The sequence below is a fragment of the Hesperophylax consimilis genome, chromosome 9 (genome assembly GCF_061612785.1).
Source record: "Hesperophylax consimilis isolate HC1 chromosome 9, BYU_Hcon_1.0, whole genome shotgun sequence".
Classification (NCBI taxonomy): Eukaryota; Metazoa; Arthropoda; class Insecta; order Trichoptera; family Limnephilidae; genus Hesperophylax; species Hesperophylax consimilis.
The window spans coordinates 37,458,262-37,483,764 of NC_142844.1; the positions used below are offsets into that span (position 1 = coordinate 37,458,262).

General features: G+C 34.1%; 1 protein-coding gene across 1 annotated transcript in view; it reads right to left on the reverse strand.

Moving 5' to 3' along the window:
- Nucleotides 1-25,503, reverse strand: part of Reph (Regulator of eph expression) — a 173,086-nt gene that overhangs the window by 28,701 nt on the left and 118,882 nt on the right. The window lies entirely within an intron of this gene.

Below are 25,503 nucleotides of genomic sequence, written 5' to 3' on the forward strand. Positions count from 1 at the left end.
ATTAATAGAATCCTAACCTAGAGCCTAGACCTAATATGTGCTCATGTCTTTTCAGATTTCCTCTACGAGACAAATCGCTGACAAGTCAGTGGATCGTTGCTATCAAGAGAGAGTTTTTTGTACCATCAAAGAGCAGTGTGTTATGTGGGGATCATTTCGAAGCTAGTTGCTTCTATCCGTCTGTAACGGGGTACACACAATTGAGGGAAGATGCTGTACCATCAATTTTCAATTTCCCGGACCATCTTCAGAAGGTTAGTGTCTATAGGCCTAGTCTCTTAGAATTGTAAATCCCTTAGACCCCACCTAGCCTAGACCTATAGCTTTGCATACCCTGTGTCATAGACTCACCCACCTACTGCATGCAACAAACTTAAACATATAAAATAGACTAGAATATAATAGAATAGGATCTAGGTAGGGCCTGATTTTGCCAAATTTTAATTCCAACTTATTTTATAGAAAGTGGTAAAACCTCGTTGTTTACGCAAACCCCTTCAACCACTCGAGTGCCCTTCTTCTGGCTCTTCGACGCAAAAGGAAGTGCCAGTGGCTGCTCCAGTGCTAGAAGATCACAATTACTATGAAAGCAGCCCAAAGAAAAAGCGGAAGATTGAGCATCTAGAAGCACAAAACGCAGAGTTGCGGAGGAAATTTAATGCATCGTTGAGCCGAGAACGCCGGCGCAACGGCAGAATTTCTCGATTGCAAGATGTCATTGCCGATTTGAAAAAGAAATCCTTGGTGGAAGGCCAATGTCAAGATATTCTAGATGAATATTTCAGTGGCGTGCCACTAACACTGAACAAAATGCTTATAAAAAGTGGTGTTAAAAATCCTAAGCGAATTGAGTATCCAGCTATGCTTAAGCAATTTGCTTTAACGCTGCATTTTTACTCGCCAAGAGCGTATCAGTACTTGCGTCAAACATTTTGCTTGCCAGCCGAGTCGACTCTGAGGAACTGGAGCCTCAGTACGGAAGTAAAACCGGGTATGTGTACTAATTACCAAATTGCTCCAACAATTTTATATTCAATTTTATTTATATTCAATGCACTAATTGTTTTTAATTTGTTCCGTAGGGTTCTTAGACAGCGCTCTGAGGACATTAAAAGAAATAAATGATAGTGCTAAAGGCACTGAACAGTTCTGCTCACTTATGCTCGATGAGATGGCCATCAGAAAAAACACACACTGGGATGGCAAAGAGTACCATGGATTTGTTGACCTTGGCCAGGGGTACGGAGATCAGAACTCCTTACCGATTGCCAAAAATGCACTGTTTTTTATGGCCACAAGCCTCAACGGGTCTTGGAAAGTGCCTCTGGGATACTTTTTGGTGTCATCCCTGACCGGAGAGATCTTAAAAAACCTTGTGCTCGAAGCTTTACGACACATAGATTCTACCGGCATTTCTTGTAAAGCTGTGGTTTGCGATGGTCTTGCAGCTAACAAGTCCATGGCAAGGTCACTGGGTGTGGACCTGGATATCATATCAACCGAGCCGTATTTCTCTCACCCCTGTGATCCGGGACGGAAGGTTTACATGATGCTGGATGTTTGCCACATGATTAAGCTTGTAAGAAATCTTCTCGCTGAACATGGGGATTTAAAGAATGGAATTACAGGACAGGTGGGTTTTAACTGACATTTTTGGCAGAAATTCTGTCTGTCGATCAATACTCTTTTTTTCTGACAGTATATGTTTTGTAAATTTCAGACTATATCTTGGCGTGACATCGAACAGCTGCACTTCTTGCAGACGAAGCAGGGGCTGAGGGCCGCCAACAAGCTACGCCACGCGCACATTCATTTTCAACAACAAAAAATGAAAGTCAAATTGGCAACGCAAGTATTCAGTTCGTCTGTTGCGAAGGCCATGCTCTTCGCCAAACAAACTAATCAGCCTGGATTCGCCGATTGCGGAGGAACTATTGAGTTCATTCAAACTATTGACAGGTTTGTTTTTTTCTACTCAAAAAGCAACTTAATACTGTATTTTAGTAACTGCTATTAAAATAGAATATTGTCTAATTTTGTTTCTTTATCGGCAGGATGTTTGATTATTTAAACAGTCGCCACATGAGATGTAGAGGTTACAAGGCCCCCATCAGAAAATGGAACCTCCATATGTACAGGTCGTTTTTCAAGAAGACAATGGCAATGCTGCAAAGCCTTACATTAAAGGATGGAACTCCAGTGTACCATTCTCGACGCAAGACATGCGTCATAGGTCTATGCCTTGCCATGAAAACAGTCTTGGCCTTGTCTGAGGAGCTGCTCACTGGTGATAGCCCTAAAATGGCGTAAGCATTCTTTATGTATGTGTGCTACTATTTGTGCCTACAGTTTACAACCAGTGAATTTAATCGCTTATAAATCTTTTTTCAGCTTTCTTCTTACTTACAAACTGAGCCAAGATCATTTGGAGCTGTTTTTTGCCTGTATTCGAAGTCGTGGCGGCTTCAACAACAATCCTTCAGCTTACCAGCTACGGTCTGCGGTGCGGCAGATTTTAGTTGCCAAATTTAAGACGGCTTTTCAAGGAAGCGGTAATTGCATACCCCAGGATGAGACAAACTTAATTTGTAATGATTTCCTGCCGAGAAATACAGAAGACGACCATGCTGACAGCGAAGTTCCACAAACTCCTGAAGAAGATGTGGTGCCGGACATTCCGTCCCTCTCGTTGTTCGTGGAGAACGTGTCGACTTACATCGCAGGCTACGTGGTGCGAAAGCTGATTTCTGAGAAGAAAGTAACGTGCAGCAAGTGCATTTCCAGCTTGGAAGATAAGCCTACCACTGCTTCACAATACTTTGTGTACCGGAGCTACAGGCTTATACATTTACAAGACAATGGCGGTCTTATCCATCCCTCCAAAAGTGTAAGTCACGTGTGCTCCCTCACTGAAGCAGCATTCCGCTTGCTGGAAAAGCAAGGTAAAATAACTAACAAGGGCACCAGCCAGATTATTGAGAATATAGTTTTTAAGAAAATAGTTGGAACGCCAGTTTTCAACGATTTAGTGGATCATGCGTTCGATCAAGAAGCTGGTACCTTGACCCACTATCAAATTTTGATCAAATTAATTCTCCGTAGATATTTAAAAATAAGATTTCATCACCATGGACAAAAATTGAACGAAAAAATGAAGCTAAACATTAGGCATAACCTAACGAAGACAATATTATTCAAAGGGCAGTAAGTTGTGTCAGCTCGAAGCGTGCGCGAAGTTGACGTGAACGATTTTGAAGACGTCGTTGCATGACTCTCACAAGAAATGTTCAACAACGTATCGGTGCTTTGAAAAATGAGTGTACATATTCTTGTTTCTAATAAAAACCCAGGATCCTATCCTGTTAATATAATATGTCATTTTTTCTCTTTTCCCAATTCCCAATCAAACTTTTGTCAAATCCAGTCTTTTTTCTTTCACAATAACTTATTTTAATATTATATTTGGCAAAGGTTGAGTCCTAAAATGATGGTGCGGTATGTATTAAAACCATAATTAGAAAAGCCTTTTGTCACACATTCCGTGAGTCGGTTAATAATCCATTTATTTATTTACTAATCATTTACTCAATATTTAATTAGAAATATAGTATACTTTTCATAAAAAGATGTTTAAACAAATATTTATTTATTATTATTGTAGAAAGCAATCACTTTGTGGTTTGACATATTTAATAAAATAAAATACTTTTTTGTTTTAAAACCACGATATTTATTAATTTAAGAACCGACCGGTTTCGCTTTACTTAAGCATCATCAGGGTACAAATTAAGTATTAATTTGTACCCTGATGATGCTTAAGTAAAGCGAAACCGGTCGGTTCTTAAATTAATAAATATTAATTTGTACCCTGATGATGCTTAAGTAAAGCGAAACCGGTCGGTTCTTAAATTAATAAATATCGTGGTTTTAAAACAAAAAAGTATTTTATTTTATTAAATATTTATTTATTTATATATATACGCCTAGAAAGGCTTTTACATAGAAGTGATACATGATGAAGTGTACATAGGAGAATATGTATTATACAGGAGATATTGACAGTAAATAGATATAATCCATTTTAAAGAAGGTACAAAATACACACTTGTAAAATTGTGATTACAAGTATAATATGAAAATATTAAAAATATATGAAGCAATATTAGTAAAACGTAAGAGTAACATAAAGTAAAAAAGAAATTACAACAACACTACATATAAGACAAAACATTAAAACTAATTTACCAACGCTACTCTAATTTGTAGGATTCAACAAAGTATTGGTGTAGATTATGCTTAATTCTATATATGGAGTCAATAAATAAATCAATAGCGCCCCAAATTTGTGCTGAACTCTTTCTATATTATTGGAGTGAACTTTATATAAAGGGGACCAAATAGGTGAATTATACTCCAATTGACTTCTGACTAATGAAATATAGAGGGTTCTCATACAATCTATGGACTTAAAATTAAGTTAATATTAGTTTAAGTTCTGCAAAGGAAGCCAAGCATCTTTAAAGCCTTATTAGATATATAGTTGATGTGTTCAATGAATGACAAGTTTTCATCGAATATTACACCCAAGTCACGAATATGTGATACTGGTATTAATTTAATATTATTTAATGTATATTCATGTAGTATATTATAACTGATAATATACTACATGAATATAGTAATAATAATATAATGTAGTATATTATAACTGATAATATACTACATAAAAATATGTTCTTAATGTACGATAGAATGCATGTATTTTGAATTCCCGCCGTAATCTGACTCTTTCAAGATGGCTTCAAATTCCTACGGCAATGGCCGCCAGGTTGGCGATCTAGTCCACTATGGGTGTTATATATCATTGGTACCTACATACCCGATCAAGCAGCTAGCAGCTACTACGGTTCATACACACCAGTACCTACCCCGCTCAGCATATACATGCAGTAGCTACTACGGTTCCTACGGGTAGGAACTCCCCTCTTCTCTCTTCTGCTTCGTTCTGGTGTAATGTGTAGCGAGCTTACGCGATGGATCGACTTAATCCCGAAGCACGACGAACGCATTAGGAGCAAGTTCACGAAAGCCCCGGAATATACGGTGGGCATCTACACGTTCCACGGTGCCTACTTCTATAGCAAGACCTAGTAGCTACGCGGCGCTATTTGATACTTCAGAGACACCGTTGTTTGCGAAATGAATGTTCTTTAATACCCTTTGCGAATTTAGCGGAAAGAGTAATGTGAAACCCGCAGGGAAATATAAACAAAACCATCCCCCGTGATGAAGAAACTCGAACTAAGAGTATTTAGGGATGATTTTCAATTTAGCGACCGTCGCAATTGAATGAAAAACATAAACTCCTAAGCCTAGCCCTTCCTATTTCAGGAAAAAGCTTTTTTGAATAATATTAAAATACCGAAATGAACAAAATAATCTCACAGGAGTATTATCTTATATTGCTAATTAAATATTCAACCTATGTTTTTTCTAATGTACCTACATTTTTCTAATATACTGACGCTTTTACAATATAAAGCTATGTTTTTCTAATCTAAACCGCCAATTTTTTTCCAATCTGAACCTATGTTTATCTAATCTAAACCGGTGTTTTTATAATCTAAACCTATGTTTTTTTAAATATAAACCTATGTTTTTCCAATTTAATCTTTTTTCCAATCTGAACCTATGTTTATCTAATCTAAACCGGTGTTTTTATAATCTGAACCTATGTTTTTTTAAGCTAATAATAATTTTAAAGCACCTATTTGTTGTACGTACACGTAAAGAGGGTCAAGATAGTTCAGTTGAATGTTAGATTCGAATGAAGAATATAGTGCGGTGCATGCCAGAATTAATAATATATATTATTAATTCTGGCTCCACTCTCCAACGCGATGGGTGACCTTAGGAAAAGTCACGGAATACGCTGCGCAACTCCGTCTCCGCTTGAATTAAACTTGTAGGAAATGTTATTTTCTTAAAGCTCTGTGATAATATTTAGTAGCGCAGATCCTAAAATCACGGGATATTTAATAGTAGGATTGATAATTATTGCATGTTAGCTAAAAATCGCATTCCCTTGAAAAATCACTTTGAATTTACAAGTCAAGGTTAACCTTAAGATATTTAAACAAAAGAAATACACATATTAAATATAGAATTAAAACAATTTTATGGTAAAGGAATATTATTTTTTAGGTAGGTACTTTATCGCTTGTCTGAATTCTGACAAGTTTTTTTTTCTCAATTCTTTTTTACAAGCGGTAAACATGACACAATCAGTTCCAATTTTGAAAATGATATTTAAATTGAAATCAAATCACAGTTCATTGATCCGGATGGAGAGTTAAAATCACTTAGGGACAAACCGTAATTAGTACACGGAGAAAACTTACTGATATAAAATATTGAAAAATCTGGTGAAATTATTCGTATTCCTGCTGAAAATGGGACTGCACGCCTTTAACAAATGAATTGACAGATTTCCTAACAAACACAGTAAAACACGAATTTGTAATACACGTATACATAAAAATTCTAATATCGCATTTCGTCGTTATATTTATCAGGACGTGTTACGATATATTCTCAAGGTACCAATATTTTTATTAGGAAATGGCTTGCTACCACGTTTTTAACTTGATTTAAATAAATCAGCCATATTCATTTTTGTCCTTGTATTATTATTAAATAATTGATAATTAGGTAACAACCTCTTATGAAATAATAAGAATAAAATCCATTGCGTAATGATATACGTTGTTCCTTTTTTCCTACATAGGAAAATAAATATTGTTTTTACAAGATAATATTTTAACATTATATTAAGATGTAGGTTTGTCTTGAAAGCGTATTTTCGTTGGAAAGAGCAATCGTCCAAACATCTCCACCCCCGGCTGGTTACATAATGTGGAACGGATATAAACTTGTACTGAAACATTTCAGGAGTTGATATTATGTTATGTTACGCTCTACCGATATATTATTCCGATCTATTGGTCGGTATGAATCAGACAAGATTGGTCCTTGAGCTAGAAAAAAAGACCCTTGTTTATAGTCAATGTCTGGTTAGTGTTAAAACCGTTAAAATAGTAGCTTATCGTTAAATTTTTAAATGCATAATTCAGGCGAAAGGTTATATTTAAAAGTGTACATTTATTCAGAACAATATTCTAAAGGGACCTATTTTTATGGGTTTGATAAAAGACACCTGAATACTGATAAAATAAATATTATAAAAAAAATGTGTAAAACTAAAATATATTTAATATATTCGATATATTTAATATTAACTTTGCGAATTTTGTGGATCACGTAAAAGACTTATTTCAACAATATTCCTAAATGAAAGTTATATTTTTGTAAACCAGTCAAATCGCTGTAGGTATTTTTTAAATTTATGTTCTTGTTATTTTTAATTTTGTTTCTTGCATATATTATTTTTTAATGTAATTTTATTTTTATTATTTCTTTCTCATGTTTCAAAACTGTCTGTCATTAAAATTGTACCAACTACATGTAAAAGCTCTCTGGGCGTTAAATAAATAAAATAAAATATAAATAAATAAATATTTACTACAACAACACTTATAAGGTAGCTAAAAGTTTTTTTTATTATTTATGCATGCGCAAATAAACTGAAAAAATAGTATGATAAAAAACGTTTTCTGTTCTGCAGGTAAAGTTTAAAAAAAATTAAAACAAAGGGGTAAAATAGGTTATAACTGATTCACGATATATTTCAAGAAAACGCCAAGGAGAAACGCCAGAAACTAATAATAATGAAGAATTCGTGGTGCTGGATCTAACTTATTCTTTATCAATGCTTTCAGGTGATTTAGTCCAACGGAAATAAAATAAGAAGCGGGCAGATAAGAGAGAAAGATATGAGAATCGAATCTCATATCATTGTAGCAAACATTGTGATAAATTATTTTTATCACAGTCAGCGGGGGGTGGTGGGGGGTCTGCTAGCGACCCCCTCAGCCCATCCCCACATCGAGCCCCTAGCCTATTGGGATGACATCTCCTTTGTCCTACGTCCACAAGTACCCCCCCATTGTGATATCAGCATCCCGCTGATAGCGGACTAACACTGTACTACTTCGAAACCCAAAAACTATAAATATCGTTCTTTGAATAATGGATCATAAAATATAGTAGATGCTGAAGAAAGAAACATTTTTTTATAAATATTTTAACGAAATTGGGTCAACCACTCGGGCCACGTATTGCCATAGTTGTCACCAAATGACAAGTCCTTATAAAACTCGTTCTATCTGATTTTCTAACATGGTCAGGACATTATAATAATGTAAACAGATTTACAAATTGACAACATCAACATTTCTTTTTAAATTTAACCCTTCAAGTTTTTAAATATTTTTACCAACAAGTCCCAACGACATGGTGAATTTTCTTGGAATTTCGGAATGCTTCCGAGGTATCTAAAATGTGCTACATATTACTTATTTTTTAAGTTATCGTTAAAAGAAATACTATTTTAGAAACTAGATTAAATTATCTTTGAAATATTTGCATTAGAAAAAAAAATATTGATCTTTCTAATAAAATAATAAAAGTTTAACAAAAAAACTTACCAGGACATTTTGACTCGGAACGTTCATAATTTTGAAATAATTCGATATTTATAAAACATATTCCTTTTGTGTAAGTGTAATAAGTAATAAAACTGTCACTTCAATTTTTATACCGTTTATACAATAAAAAAAATATAAATATTTTTTTAACATGCACTTTGACAATTTTTATAAATTCTATCCATGTAATAATTTATAAATATTTGATACAAACTGTAAAGAATGATTATTTATCTTTCCAATGATGAATATATCACATATCTACGCATTATAGAAAAATACTTTTATAATGTATTGACGCGCCCCGGTCAGATCTGTCCGTCAGAGGCTGTGAGATGTGACAATAACTTTTATAATCGGTTTGAAATAAACTTATTATTGTGTCATCCTATTGAGTTGTTATAATCTATTGAAATTAAATGATGCGCAGACAAAGCAAGTGAAATGGAATTGAAATCTTAGCTAATAATTATCCCGATAATAGCAAATTTCTACTAAAGTTAGGGTTTGCACATTTGGGTGGAATAATTAGTCAAGATAATAGAAGAAATATTTTAAGAAGATTGCATTGTAGTCTATACACGTTACGTGCATACGAACAGTTATAAATGAAGCATAATTCAGGCGGAAAACGTTATATCATATCAGAGCAAGGTCATTTAACAGTATTCTTTAGCGTGGCAATGATTCATTCTACATCTCAGAATCGGAAGACAAAAGGTTTTTTATAAAACTTGTAGGTTCTTTTTGTGACCCTTCAACAAGTTATAAAGCATTACAAAGCAGTTTTCAATCTGTTGTTAAGGCTATTAATATATGGCATTACAGAGAAGAAAGGCTAATGATACAGCGCCCTTGAGGTGATTTTTCACAAAAACGGCGCTTTACAAATCATCCAATTATTATTATACTAATAAGTATCGTAGGTACAAATCTTATTTTGTAACTTCTTCACCATTGAAGCATAATATATGTAAAATCCCTGGTCATCAAACATACAGGTGGGGCGGAAGTAATGACCCGGTTTCGAGACTACTTTAAGAATGTATAGACTTAAAACTATTTTACTATGATCTGTATACATATAATCCTATTTTTTCATTAAATTTGAATACCACTTCAGCAGCAATACACTGATGTAGTCTATTTCTTTTTTTCTGCTTTTATGCACATTTCAAGGGGTATGGCGTGTGTTTCCTCAATAACTCTGGTCTTCAGGTCTTGTAAAGTATGGGCGCGATGTTTGAAAAGTTTCTCATTCAAATAACTCCACGGAAAAAGTCACACATTCTTAAATTTAAAAAATTTAAATCTTAAAATAATAAAGTCAAGCACGAAACATTTGTCTCAATTTGGCCATAGAAATCCGAGCTGTGTGTTTTGTAGCCCATCTTGTTGGAACCACAGATCTCCCAGATTAGTATCGTCACTCAGTTGTTGTAATTTGTTGCTGCAAGAAAAGCAGCCCAAAATATCAGAAATAGACTACATCAGTATATTGCTGAAAGCCGCCATCTTGTTGAAGTAGTATTAAAAAATTAATGAAAAAATGGGATTATATACAGATCATAGTAAAAAAGTCATAATAAATTAGTTTTTTTTATGCTACCTCAAGACCGGGTCATTACTTCTGCCCCACCTGTATTATAGAGCCACTTTTCTATTAAATTACATTCTTAAAGCCTCGCTACGCTCGTGTTGTTTATTTTATATTTTATTTGAACAAGCACCAAATCCTTACAAATAATAATATATATTTAAGAGAGGAATCCAAAGATATTAGAAGAACTATCTTTGGAGGAATCGGAAGAGTAATAGTTAAAGTAGATTGTAATTCAAAGTAACAGAATAGATAACACATACTTATACGCCTATTATAAGCCTATTCAACTGATAAATACATTTACATAAATTTGACAGACTACCCACAATCGTAGGAAAATATCTACACAAAACATTATATTTCAAGTGAAAAGTACCCAACTCAAATACAAGTATGTAACTGATTACGAACGTACATTACCTACCTGAGGAAATAATGATTGATTGGTTCTAAAAGCAAGAAAGTTACACATTATAATACTTTGATATAACACAGAATAAAGCAGCATACATCTAGTAAGTAGGTAGTAAGGTACGAGGGGTGAGCGTGTGGGGTATATTTTATTCCTGGCACGAAACTTAAAATGATTCAGATTTATTATCAGAATTGAAGCGAAAAGGAAAACATGTAAAAAGATAAATTGAATGTCCCGATTTTACTTTTATTATTTCTCTTTGAGGACTTTGACCTTTCCGCCCTTCCGGGAAAGTTTGACAAGGGGTCAACGACACAGCGGCGGTTATCTCAGAGATAATGTTACCAGTTACCAGCCGCTCATTAATTCCTTTTTGTAAATATTTTGTGTATTAAATAGAGGGTACAGTGAGATACTAAACTAGTTAAATTTATTTGCAGATGTTTTGAAATACTGTGAGTTTGCTCAATTTTCTATTACTGATGTTTTTTAGCTAGGTCTATTAGTATATTAATTTAAAATGAATCTGCGTTTAAATTTATATTTATATATATGAGAATGTTTATATTATACTATCAAAATCAGTTGCGTATTTTAGAAGAACTAAGCGCACAAACAGACACGAGAATAGCGACTTTATTTTAGTATTAGCTGTACCCCGTCACGCGCGTTTGTGGCTCAGTCTTTCTGTGCAGATAGAGAGACAATAGCACGTGATGCTTTTACTTTCAACAGATGGCGCCGTTTTTCAAAAAAAGTATGGTTGTCTAACAGATGGATTTGTTTTTTTTAAACATATTTTGACGTCTGTACATATAATATCTTTCCGATTATCCGATTTCAATGAAAAATTTTGAAGGTGTATGGTTAGTTCCAGCTTGAAACATATGATAGTTTTAGACTTGATAGGTGGCGCTATTGTTAATTTAATTTTTTATTTTTTGAACAAACGAACAGTAATATTTTTTATTTATATAGACAAATAAAAGATAATAGAGATGAAAAGACAAGAGATAAGTTTGCCTTGATCAGATATTACTAAATTATTTGAATGTGACAAAAATAGCAACATCCGGATTTGCGTCCCTAGATTAAAAACAAAAAATATATTGAGATGTACTCAAACATATTCTATCAATGGGTGCAAGTAACCTTAGACGCTTTAGTGAATTTATACACAGAGAAAAATGAATGTGGCTGATTTATTGAAATCCTATTATAAACGTAATTGCAATCCATATCCTGATAAGGTAGGCGACACATTACGCTATACGCATCATGGCTTTGTCTATTTCAGCGTATCGCTCGCCATACGCTACCAATATGAATGTATGGCGAGCGATATGCTGAAATGTGCCAAGCCACGCAAATATAGCGCGCTCATAGCGTGGTCTGTCAGTCTTAAAATATGAGTCCATTCAGAATATACCGGAACACGTGTTCTTTTCCTGATATAATATCATTTATTTATTTATTTATTTATTATTTATTAACGCCGATTATAGCGGCTTTTACAAAAAAAATAACATTTGTTTTACATATTAATACAGAATATACATAGATAAAAAAAATATAAAATACATAAAAGAGAACAATAGAAATAGTTATTATAAATACAATACAACAATTGTTTATATATTTATTTATATATATATATAAATATATAAACAATTCATATACAATAAATCCCGGATAAATTAATACTTTAAAACTATATTTGATTATAATCAATCTGAGAAGCGCTGACATACAGTTTTAATTAAATAGTGTTTGTATGAGGTTAAGCTAGTAATGTTTATAGATTCATCCAAAACATATTTATTACCAAGTACATGTAGGCGATTTATTATGGAATTGAGTTCAGCGTTAGATCCTGTATTGTTGCAATGATAGGGTAATTTGAAACGAACTGATCGACTAGGTACATGGAAACATATTAACGAAAGAAGTTCAGGGGAGTTCAACAGGTTGGTAACGATTTTAAATAAATAAAATAGGTCAAAACAAATTCTTCTTTCTTTTAATGTATCGAGTCCCAATAATTGTAACAGAGAGGGGTAATTAATGTTTTCGACGAATATTCCCAATTTAAAATTAATATAACGTAAAAATTTATGTTGGACTCGCTCAAGGGAATTCTCATGTACACTGTAGTAAGGACTCCAAATGGTGGTGTTAAATTCTAGTTGGCTTCTAACAAGTGAAGTGTAAAGTAATTTGACAGTTTTTAAATTTTTAAAATCCTTTGAAATCCGTAAGACAAATCCTAACATTTGCATTGCTTTACTGGTTATATTATTAATGTGTTTAATGAATGTTAATTTAGTGTCAAATGTTATACCAAGGTCTCTTATTTCATCCACAGATAATAAGGTGTGATTATTGAGAAAGTAGGTGAACAAAAATGGGTTTTTTTTTCTGTGGAATCTCATAAGTTGACATTTTTTTACATTAAGAGTTAATTTGTTTTTAAGACACCAATCGTAAAAGCTATTAATATTAGATTGAAGTGTTAGACAGTCCTCGATATTGTCAATAATTCTATATATCTTCATATCATCAGCGAACATTAGAATGAGAACACGGGTGAATATGTTTGTTACGTCGTTAATGAATAAATTAAAAAGTAAAGGACCAAGATGCGAACCCTGGGGTACGCCACTGGTAGCTTCGAACATGTAGGATAAGTGATCATTAATACAGACAGTTAACTGACGCCTAAGTAGGTAACTCTTAAACCAAGATAAAAGGTTTCCATTAATGCCGAGTTTCAAAAGTTTATTAATGAGGATTTTATGACAGACCTTATCAAACGCCTTACTGAAGTCGGTATATATAGAATCAACTTGTTGTTTGTTGGCAAGTGCATTGGAAATAAAATTTTCATATAGTGTTAGGTTAGTCAAAGTTGATCTGCCGGAGATAAAGCCGTGTTGACAAGTTGCGATACAAGAGTTTACAAAGAAGCTGATTTTCTTAAGAATCAATTTCTCAAAAAGTTTAGGTATAGACGATTGAATACAGATAGGCCGATAATTTTCAACAAAGGATTTATCACCACTTTTAAATACAGGAGTTAGGTAGCTAAGTTTCCATATTTGTGGAAAGTGTCCTGTGGAGAGTGACTTGTTGAACAGTATATTAAGCGGAACAGATAAACTTTGGACACAATTCTTAAGTAAGATGGAAGGAATCTTATCAGGTCCCGAGCTCGTTTTGGGTTCAAGTGATTTAATACAGACTATAATGTCTTCAATATCAATGTGTATTTGCGATAAGTGTAAATTTATATCCGAATTGAAGTAAGGAATTAAGTCATCTGGAATATCAGGTTCATACACGTCCTTAAAGTAATCAGCAAACATGTTAACAATTTCATAAATTTTACTGGAGCTATTTTGTCTGTAACGTATATTACCAGAAATACCAGCATCATTGTTTTTCATTGATTTTGTGTATTTCCAAAAGTATTTTACATCATGAAGTATCGTGTTCTCAACCGAATTAATGTAATTTTTATAACATCTTTTTGTCATTTTTTTGCAATCTCTTCTAATATTGTTGAATGCCGTATAGTTGGGAATTGTTATGTGTTCTTTATATTTTTTATGTGTTTCTTTTTTAATAACAATTAACTGAATTAATTCTTTGCTGAACCATATCGGATACTTTCGTACTTTATGATGAATTAGAGGAATTGTGTCGGAAATGATACTATTCAGTTGAGAGTAAAATAGTTCTACGCTATAGTTGAGATCACCTTCCTTGAGAACAGACCAATTTACTTTGTTAAGTGCATGATTAATGTCCTGGTAATTAGCATTAATGAAATTACGACTACAATTTTTAATTAGAGGGTCACACTCTATTGTAATAGGTACTAGTATTGTAAGTGGAGGGTGGTGACTATCAATTGGGTCAAAGGATTCGGCTGACTCATAGACTTTTATACCCTCATCAGTAGAAAAAATTAAATCAAGTGTCCGATTACTACAATTCAGCACATTGTTACATTGAAATAGACCTAAATAGTTCGACATGTCTAAGATTTCTCTCTCGCACGCCGTTAATGGTAAGTAATCCAAATCATTAAATTTACAATTAGGTAGGTTATAATCACCGCAAATTATAATATTGTGATTAGGGTGGTTAGATTTGAGTAGCTCGACATCTTCACAGTGATTTTTATACATTATTATATTAGAATTTGGTGGAATATATACACATCCGATGATAGTTTTTTTGGATTTATCGTTTAACATTACAAAAATTTGCTCAACATCATTGTTTTTGTTTTTTAATAATTTCGATGAAATTTTTTTATTTACTGCTATCAGGACGCCTCCTCCTCTTGATTTGGAGCTGGTGTTCCGATTTCGGTCAACTCGGTAGATACTGTGGTTAGGTAGACCGAGCTCCGCTGAGTATATCGATGGTTCCAGCCAGGTCTCAGAGAGTATGATGATGTCCTGTGTGATGGTGGGTGCATTAGTTCTAAAGTCACTGAGTTTAGTCCGAAGTCCCCTGACGTTCTGGTAGAAGATGTAACGTGGCGCGGTTATAAGTTTTTTGGTATATTTATTATAATTTTGGGTCTATTGTTGATATATTTGATAATTAAATTATTTTCTCCCTTGCTTTTTCGATCTTCCAGCTCCTTCCACAAGTTTTGTACTTCTTGCCGTTGAAGCATTGTTAAGTCGTTCTTGGTCTTGATAATTACATTTCCATACGGTATTCCTTTTTTCTGTAGAACAGTTCTGGCTTGATATTTATCGTACAGTTCGACCTTGATGGGGCGTGTTTTATTAGTGTCCTTCTTACCCAATCGATACACTTTAATTAGCGAGGTATCTACATTATCAACATTGTTAAGAATATTCTTGACATTATTCAGATCTTCACTCATTGTTGCAGTTTGAGAATTACCCGAGCTTTCAGGAACATTGAACATTATTACATTTTTAGATCGCGATTTTCTCTCGTCCATTTCATTCAAAGTTTCGCAAATTCCTGTTAGTTGTTCCGTTTCGATGTTGGTAGTTGATAAATTTTTGGAATGATTAGGTGAAATGTTCCTGTAGGCATTCAATTCACCTTCAAGAAAACCAACTTTTGTGGAAACCAAACTAATATTGCCTAGTAGCACTGAGAGTTGAGGCGTTAATTTACCCATTTGAAATGCGACAATATTAGCATTTTAATGATAACGTTTCGCGTTTTACTGATACTTTGTTAGGAAATCAGTCAATTCATTATTTAAAGGACTGCAGTCCCGTTGTTAATAAGGAACACGAATAATTTGAGCAGATTTTAAATAAATTAGCAATATTTTTTATCAGTAAGTATTCTCCGTGCACTTTTACATCTCCATTATATGATTTATATTTATGTTTTACATGTTATTTAAAAACGTATTAAAATGGAAAATATGTTAAGTTTTTGAAATAATAATAAAAAGTGAATTGAAACTTAACACAAATGAAAAAATGCATTAAAAAGTAGTTTCCGCTGATAAAAACAAAAGGCACCAAACGTGTTTTATTGCTTATTATTTTATTATTATTATCACCCAGTCGGCTTCCAATCTACCAAATAAGCCACGACCAATGCTAAATACTGTTGACATTTTTATAGAGAAAGACGTTTCCAAGGTCGGCCGCGGCGGAGACTATATTTTGCATTATATATCATTACCCGGGCGGTGGCGGGGGCGGGGGCGGCAGTAGATAATGCCTTGCATTATAGAACAGGCATTATCCTTTTTCAGGATTAGGAGGCCTGAAGGGGGAGACATTGAAGAGGGTGGGCACTTAATAAACCAGCTGCCGAGAGTAAGAATTCGAGTAAATCAATCTGAGGTTAAAACTCATATTTACGTAAATAAACGAAACGGGTAGACAACTGAGAGTACGCAGAAGGCATCAGCCAATAAGGACTGCTAAGTTATCAATCAGGAGAATTATTACAGTAATAAATTGCTGAAATTTCGTTTTTGACTAAACCAATAATACCTTTACCAAAAATAGTTTTGTTTTAGCTAATTTCTTGGTATTCTTTGTTGAATGTATATATAGATTTAGCCACTTCTATGGTGTATAATTATTAATACTTCTATACATATTGTATTCAGCGCATTTTTAAGCTAGCGTTTTTTTCAGTTTTTTGCATAATTGCAAGATCTACAGCGGCAAATATTTTATTTTTATTTGGTTTTACGCCCAGCCGGGCTTTTCAATGGATTTTAAGAACAGAATTTACCTAGTGAGCTATCGAAAGCTGAATATGAAACAATATTATTAAAATATGTAAAAGGGACACAGACATAGGAATTAATAGACGAGAAGATAATGGCGAGGGGTAAAATCAACTGTTGAAGAACGAAGGGAGTAAGGCTGACAGTGATTCGTCAATAAATCAATCTGACAGTAAATAGGCATCTCGCATTATAATATCACCATTTACTTCTTAAAAGTAAAACCTGCTTTTAATGAATAGACATTTTTACATGGGAGCGCAAATTACTCGCCACGTAATGAACAAATTTGCGAAGTCCAAATTCGGCAAAAAAATTCGGTTCTATTTTCAGAGTCGAATATTTCGTTTAAGTATTTAGTTAAGACACTTTTATAAATGTTCATAATTTACTTCCCAGCAACCAACCAGCTTTGTGTTTCGCGTCCAGACGTTTCTCGATGTGATAGTATATGTTTCTAAAACTGATCTATATTATACGATGTGAATATGCTTAAAATAAAGTAAAATAATGCTTATATATGGAATGTAATACGACAATTGGGTTTATTCTCTTTTTCACATCTATTTTTACAAGTTTTCATAGTACAAGTCAACATTTTGCCGTGTTATTTCGTAAAATGAACCGATGATGCCTCGCCCATAGTTCGCACAAGAATGATGACGTCACGATTTCAAATTTCACTTGAGGCCATACGCGAGCACAGCCGGCTCCAATGGAACCGGTATGGGGAGTGGGGATAATACGCTTTTAATCACTTAGGGCAGGTCTACTAATATTCATATGTCTATGAAAAGGGACATAAAATAATATAGAAACTAGAACAATACTACATATAAGACAAATCACTAAAACTACATCACCAACGCTATTATAATTTGTCAGATTCGACAAATTACTTGTATAGATTACGCTTAATGCTATAAATATATCAATAGTACCCCCAAAACTTGTTGCCCACATCAAGCCTATTGCACCTATTGGTTAGTGAGTGTGTCTGATAGTTGGTTGTGTGTGTATTATAGAAAAATGTTACATTTTATCTTGTGTTCCTAGTCGGCACATGGAATTTAATAGTGGCAACGATGGTAGGACTGCGAATTAAGTTGTTAATGACTCTGTATAACACAACCAGGTCTGACATAATTTTAATATAACAAACAGCGTTATTAAAATGATATATTAGATGCAATTGATTCATCATGGCATAATTAATGTATTCAATTGAAATTTAGAGCTTAAAATTTACGTACCTAATTTGTGCTGAACTCTTTCTATATTGTTAGACTGAACTTTATGCAAAGGGGACCTAATAGGTTAATTATATTCCACTTGACTTCTGAATATAGAGGGTTCTCTCAATCTAAGGACTTAAAATCAGTTAAAGTTCTGCAAAGGAAGCCAACCATCTTTAAAGCCTTGTCAGTGTGCAATGAATGTCAAGTTTTCATCGAATATTACACCCAATTCACGAATTTGTGACACTGGTATTAATTCATTATTATTTAATGTATATTCATGTAAGATATTATAATAAGTTTTGGAAAATCGTATTACTTGACATTGAATGTTCAAAAATAAAGAATTTGTTCACGCCATTAATCAAGTGGATCTAAGTTAGTCTGTAAAATTTGACAGTCGTATATATTTCGTATTCTTTTATATATTTTTAAGCATTCAGCAAAAAACAGGACTTTTATATCATTAAATTGGTCAACAATGTCATTGATGAATAATAAGAAAAATATTGGGCCGAGGTGGGACCCTTGAGGAACCCCACTTGTGGCCTCAAATATATAGGATTGTACTGTATCAGTTACTGTGCGCTTTTTGTTTGAGACCATGGATTCTTTTTTGTTGCAAAATTGAAATTATATTATCCTATGATTCTTCGCGGGTAATAATACTAATTTCGGTAGTCTGTGCTTCCTGCGTACCCGGTTCAATGAACCCAAATTTGCTTTGAAGTTAAGTGTCATTTTCAAAATCGGAACTGATTATGTGAATAATTCAGACCAGCGATAACATGACCTATAATATAATATTTTACCAGAAAATTATTTTTACTGTCCACAAATAAAACTGATAAAAAATATTGCTAATTTATTGAGAATCTTTTCAAATTATTCGTAATACCATTAAAAACAGAACTGCAGGCCCTTAACGAATTAATTGATAGATTTCCTAATACACTTTTAGTCAGATACGAATGTATTATAACGATGTCGGAACACGTGTTCATAAAAATCAGAATATTTCCGCAATTCTTCACTTAATTTATTAAGGTAAATTCAGATGGATGAACACGTGTTCCGATATATTAGGAATGTACTACATTTTAACTGGATTTTTATTTATCAGCAATATTGAATTTTCTCAAAATCTGTTAAAAATGGAATTACAATATCCCGTGATTTTTCGCGGGTCTGCGCTAGTGATAATAATAATAACTAATAACTAACAAACAACAAATCAAAACGAAAAGATCAGTAATAAACAAGGATGAAAATAAACAAATCATTAAATGTAGAACCGATATAGATCGATAGTGAGTTTGCTGATGTACCATTAGAATATTGTCCAATTATTTATAAGTGCTTGGTGCAGCTCGCTCTAGACTTCCATCATAGGAGTATTGTGTATGACTACAGAAGTAGGAATATAAATAGGACCAGGGAATATAAATCACAGACTTTGAAAACAATCCTATGTTTCAAAATAATTCAAGGAAACAAACAACATTCATAACGCGTGTAGACATTTTATGAACTTCGCGTTAAAAGTTTCACTAGAGTAGAAGTTACTAATAAGAAGTATAACCATTATTTATACGTGTAACTCACTGTATAAATAAACCGCCCCTACCCCTAGGATTAGCCCGTCCAACGTCACGTCGTTGTGATAAAATTTTGCACACTTGACGTTTAAAATAAGAGGACAAATTACTCTCTATTTCTGTATTAGAAAAGTTCTGCTTGAAGTCCAGGGACGCCGGGATTTCACGCAGATACAATTATCATACAATTCGCTCTCCGAGTATTCGGTGTAAGGAGGATGGAAAATTGGAGGCATCGGGACCCTTAGGACTGGGTTTGCCCCTTAGCGAGGCGAGGGCTGGAAAAACTACCCCGTGAATAATAAATTCCCAGAGGGGACACAGGTGGCCTCCAGGCGGGGCACTCACAACACACTGCTTTATAATATCAAACTACAAACTAGAGACGGGCCCACTTTACCCACCGCCTCGGAACATAGGCCGCCTGCTTTAATATTTATGTTAAACTATATACAAATAATCTGATCCATTATTTATGTTTACCTAACCGACACGTGTAGGTACTCTACTAGTCGTCAATACTGAACGTACATGGGATACGTGTCTAGTGTATCTACCTATAGATTATAAATATATGCACGAACATTCATATTTATGTACAGTACAGTACCGTGAGTAGCGTAAATATTTACTTTGTTTAGGGAACTTCATCATGCTTGTACATATTAACAATTTAATGAAAACAAGCAGATATTGTTATACATTATGCAATCCGGTGCTAAGTTGTGTAGGATGTATTTAAATGAAGGGTTTAGTATTCCATAATAACATTATATAAAACATCTCGCGTTCTTAAAATTATTCATACACCCGCAATCGGACACAGCGCCAGTCCCGCGGGGTACTTACTCGTACTCCCCATTCCCAGTTCCCAGTTCCCAGTACAGTCCGGAAACAAAGAGCCGCTTAGAGAGCTCTAGCTAGAAGCAGGCGCTAGCAGGTGGTAGGTGATAGGTACAGGTAGCAGCAGCCGACAGCCAACAGAGGAAAGCTGGGTGGAATAATACGCTAGATTTCTGGACGAAATACGAATATCCTCAACCGCCCGCACCGGTCGTATCGCCCAACACAATGCTCGATCTCTTGTACCGCGAGATTATGCACGGCGAAAAACCCTCAGACGGTTTTTTCCCGTTTCATTCTTTTGATGGAGACAAAAAAATGTTTCTTCGTCATCAAAACCTCCCGAGAAGAGGGCGGGGAGGGAAGTCCGCCCGGGAGAACGGGGAGAAGGGAGGAGAAAGGGTTCCGCAAAGTCAAAAGGTCAATGGTGCTGCAGCAGGTCTAGTTGATCGCCAGACATCAAAGGACGCGCAATTAGAACCTGCACCACTACATTAGCTGGGATACAGCTGACTCAATTATGCAACGTTTAAGGATTTTCTCTCATCGTAGAGGATTACTTAAACGGAATCACTTGAAAGAACTCTACCTCATAGGCTTCGAAAGCATTAATGATCTGTGCATCTGAGTAGCTTAAAATGGAGCCGAGTATCTACCTAGTGAGTAAGTACAACAAGCTTATCATTAAGGGTAAACGGAATATACCTTGTAATCTACGCGTTTATAGAATACCCTAATTTAATTATTTAAAGAAAAAACACTTTTCGAACGTTATGCTTTAAGCTATTAAGATGAATTGCATGTTTACGCATGTACATACGGAATAAGAATATGAATAAATACTTTTATTTACTATAAAATTTACTATAAAAACTCAATTCACGAATTACCGATACGGTAAAACGGTATACGGACAAAATTATTTATTTCTGATTAGCGCCATCTACGAACGCGTATATTATAACATTATGTTCTGTTTACCCTTAACTTAAGTGCAAGGAAAAATTACACTATTTTTAGCGTGCATTGCATTTATTAAAGATACCCCTACATTAACCAATTACTCTCCTACCTAATGATAGAATTATCTTCTAAAGTGTATACAAAATTACATTTTTCACAACTACTTAAAAATCTACCTAATTAGATCAAAACACCAAATTATACTAATCATCGTGATGATCACTCATTTTTTAGACACAAGTGTTCGCTTCTATACACGGTGTCCGTAAACACGTAGTACCTACAGGCAGGAAACTAGAGAATCTACATCAAAGAGAACCACAAAAAACTACAAAAAAATCGATGTGCATTTCAAATTTATATTTTTACTCTTTTCAATTTTTTTCACAGCTAAAGGATTAAAAAACTTAAGGAGCCGAGTTTACGTTTCAACGCATTTTCAAAGACATTAAATAGTATTTTTTTATTTGACCTTAAAAATTTTAATTTCGGAATCGATTTACTCGACAACGAAAGCTAAAATCACAAAAGTCACTACAAATGTGATCCAGATTCATCAGTTTCCCACTTCTACTACGAGTTTCCGGACACCGCGTATAGAGGAAAAATATTATGTATAACCTAAAAACTGTATAACATTAACAACTTTTTGTACAAAAAAAAGGTGTTTTGCAAAAGCAAGCCTAAAAGTACAAAAGATAAATAATGTTGACATTAAGGTAGGCGACACATAACGCTGTAGGCATCATGGCTTTGCCTATTTCAGCATATCGCTAGCCATACACTACCAATGGGAATGTATGGCGAGCAATATGCTGAAATAGGCCAAGACATTAAAATATAGCGCGGTCTATCACAGGCTTAAAGTGTTCACTCATGCTAGATATCCATTTAAAGAACAGGAGAATTCACGCGAGCCTCGGGTTACGGTGTACGTGTAAACGTCGCTTGAATATCTAATAAACAGGATCTAAGAAACGTCTAAATTATAAAATAAACTGTCGAGATTGCCAATTAAGAAGTCGTCGTGCTTCTTGACAATAAACCTAATTTTGGACTGGATTCCGGTAAGAATAAATCTTTTCCTTGTAGCGTCGGTGGTTTGCCACCCGGACAGGGCGGGGGGCGCAAGGTCCTACGGCGGGGGGCGCAAGGTGCTACGGCGGGGGGCGCAAGGTGCTACGGCAGGCCGCGCATAGCTACTACACCGGTAGTGGGCTGGGGTGGGGGCGGATCGCCTCCCCCGTGTCACCCGGTGAGTTTTCTTTGTTTCGCGCCACCGGAGATATTTATCGCCTGCAGTTATTTATGCCTCATTGGTCACCGCGCGACACGTAGCGAAGTACAAAATAAGAGATTAAATTATCACCAGACACGCCACTAAAATAAAACAGAATTAAAGCGCTCACCTGGCCGCTGAGGGGGCGCTGAGGGGCCGCTGAGGGGCCGCTGAGGGGCCGCTGGGAGGGGGTGGGGGAATCTATTATTCGTGTGTGAATAAGATTCCAGGGGCAGATATAGATATCGGTCACGGAAATGGACTCACCTCACAAAACGTAGCAATTAACCCTTCGACTGCTGATAACGTGCATACGCGGTAAGCACTCTCATTTTATATCAAGCAATGTCCTATTTTATTTGGTTGAAATTTGCGTATTTTATAACCCAACTAACGCAGACCCGTGAAATCACACGGGATAGTTTTAATTCTTGGTTTTTGATAAATCTGTCCAAATTTTTCCAATAGTAAAACATTATACTTTAGATAGGTACTTTATCGCCTGATTGAATTCGTCACACAATTGATTCTAATTTTGAAAATGACAATTTTGTTCATTGAGCCAGATTTCACGGGACAAATAACCACACAAATGACAACCTAAACTATTGTGTTTGATAGCCTTTTACGGGTTACAATTTATATGTGCGTCGAGGATAAGCAGCAATACAGGTGCGAACACATTATGGCCCGTCAACATTAGTTTCTAACTAGGAGGAGGCCAGTTCTATTAAACTATTCATGTTGTGCAAAATTAAGGACGGGTTCGGTGGTTAAATATAGAATATTATTAAGTACAGCATGAAAAAGTATTTTTTTAGAATCATACTTTTCGGTGGTTAAATACAGAATAGTAATCAAAGTACAACATGGTAAAGTATTTTTTTTAGAATCTTACTTTTCGGTGGTTAAATATAGAATAGTAGTCAAAGTACAACATGGTTAAGTAATTTTTGCTACTTAAGGCATTTTTAATACTAAAAAATAAAATTCATGAATACAATTTTTTTTTTCGAGAAAACCGTAGATTAAATTACTAAACCCTCAATTCCCTGATAATTATGAACATAATGGCAATATTACACATCGAAATTTTAAAGGTTATCACTTTCATAAAAACCTCAAGATATTTAATTAGATTTATGAATTTGTAAATATACGTTTTTATTGCCTACAGTAAAATTTTCATATAGTCGCTTAAAGGGTTTTACCAAACCACAGTGGATAGTTCCCCGATCTGGTGCCTTCATTACGCAATCCACTAAAATTTAGTTCAATCTGTTCAAAGAACCTTCACTTAGACAATCTCCTATAAAACGGGAACAAGCAAAACTCTAAATACATACAATGAAAGATTAAAATACGTAAGTTTAAATGACTAACTAACAGAGATTACTAATTAAATTAGTATGGACTTAAGAAATGAATTCAATTAAACCACAATCAATTGAAACAGCGTATCAAAGTGAATGCAAATAGAAGAACCGGTTCTTTATCATTAAAAAGGCGAAAAAATTTTAAGAAATACATTTTAAAATTTTACGGTCGTTAAATATTTAAAATTCTCCAATTGACAAATTGTACGGAAAATATGAATTTAATGAAAAAAGTTTCAATAGATTCATTTATTTCTAATTAACAAAAATATATATCCAATTTCATGGCACGCAGAGTTGAGCTAATAAAAGTATTAATTAACTAATCGATTAGTACGAGAGAGGTTCAATTAAATAGGACTTTGAATAAACATGCTATTAAAAAGTACCAATTCAATTAGTAATTTTATTTCAAGGATTTCAAGATAAATGGAATTTAAGGAAATGGTCGGGCAATCAAAACATGGAATTTTAAAGAATATATAATATGATTGTTTGCCACTAGACAAGTGAAGTATTCATAATATGAAGTGTACATCTTCAATGTACTATCCTAAATATAAAACCGACTGTCTGAACTGTCAGAATCTGATGTAATATGAAGAAGTAAAAATTAGCGAACGGTAAATTCACACGGAGAAAAATGAGTATCGTTAATTTATTAAAAAATATCTTCAAAATATTGGTAATCCGGGTAAAAACGGGTTTGCAGGCTTTAACGAATGATTTAATAGGTTTCCTGATAGCACTATATGAAAGTAGTTTTGAAGAATGTCGAGTAAATTGCAAATAATCAAAAAATATTTAACTGTCGAAAAACATTATTTTAAAAACAAACCACATCGGTTAGATACATATTTTTATGTACTTGTTCAAATCGAGCTGCGCATAATTATTTTGTATTTTATTATTGTCCATAAATTTGGGCATCGGAGTCATTTTTATAAATTTATAAAGTGCGTACGTTACACGCGTTCGCAAATTTAAAATTTGTACTTTTTACTGTTCTTTTGTGTGTTATTTATTTTTTTAATGTTTTATCGTGGAGTACTACTAAGAATGCAACCAACTCGTAAAGTTATTATCTGGTTAATAGTCAAATATATTTACGTCCTTTCGGAACGTACAATTATAATACCCGACGTTTATAAGAATTAATAGTCAAATATATTTACGTCCTTTTGCAACGTACAATTATAATACCCGACGTTTATAAGAATTAATAGTCAAATATATTTACGTCCTTTTGCAACGTACAATTATAATACCCGACGTTTATAAGAATTAATAGTCAAATATATTTACGTCCTTTTGCAACGTACAATT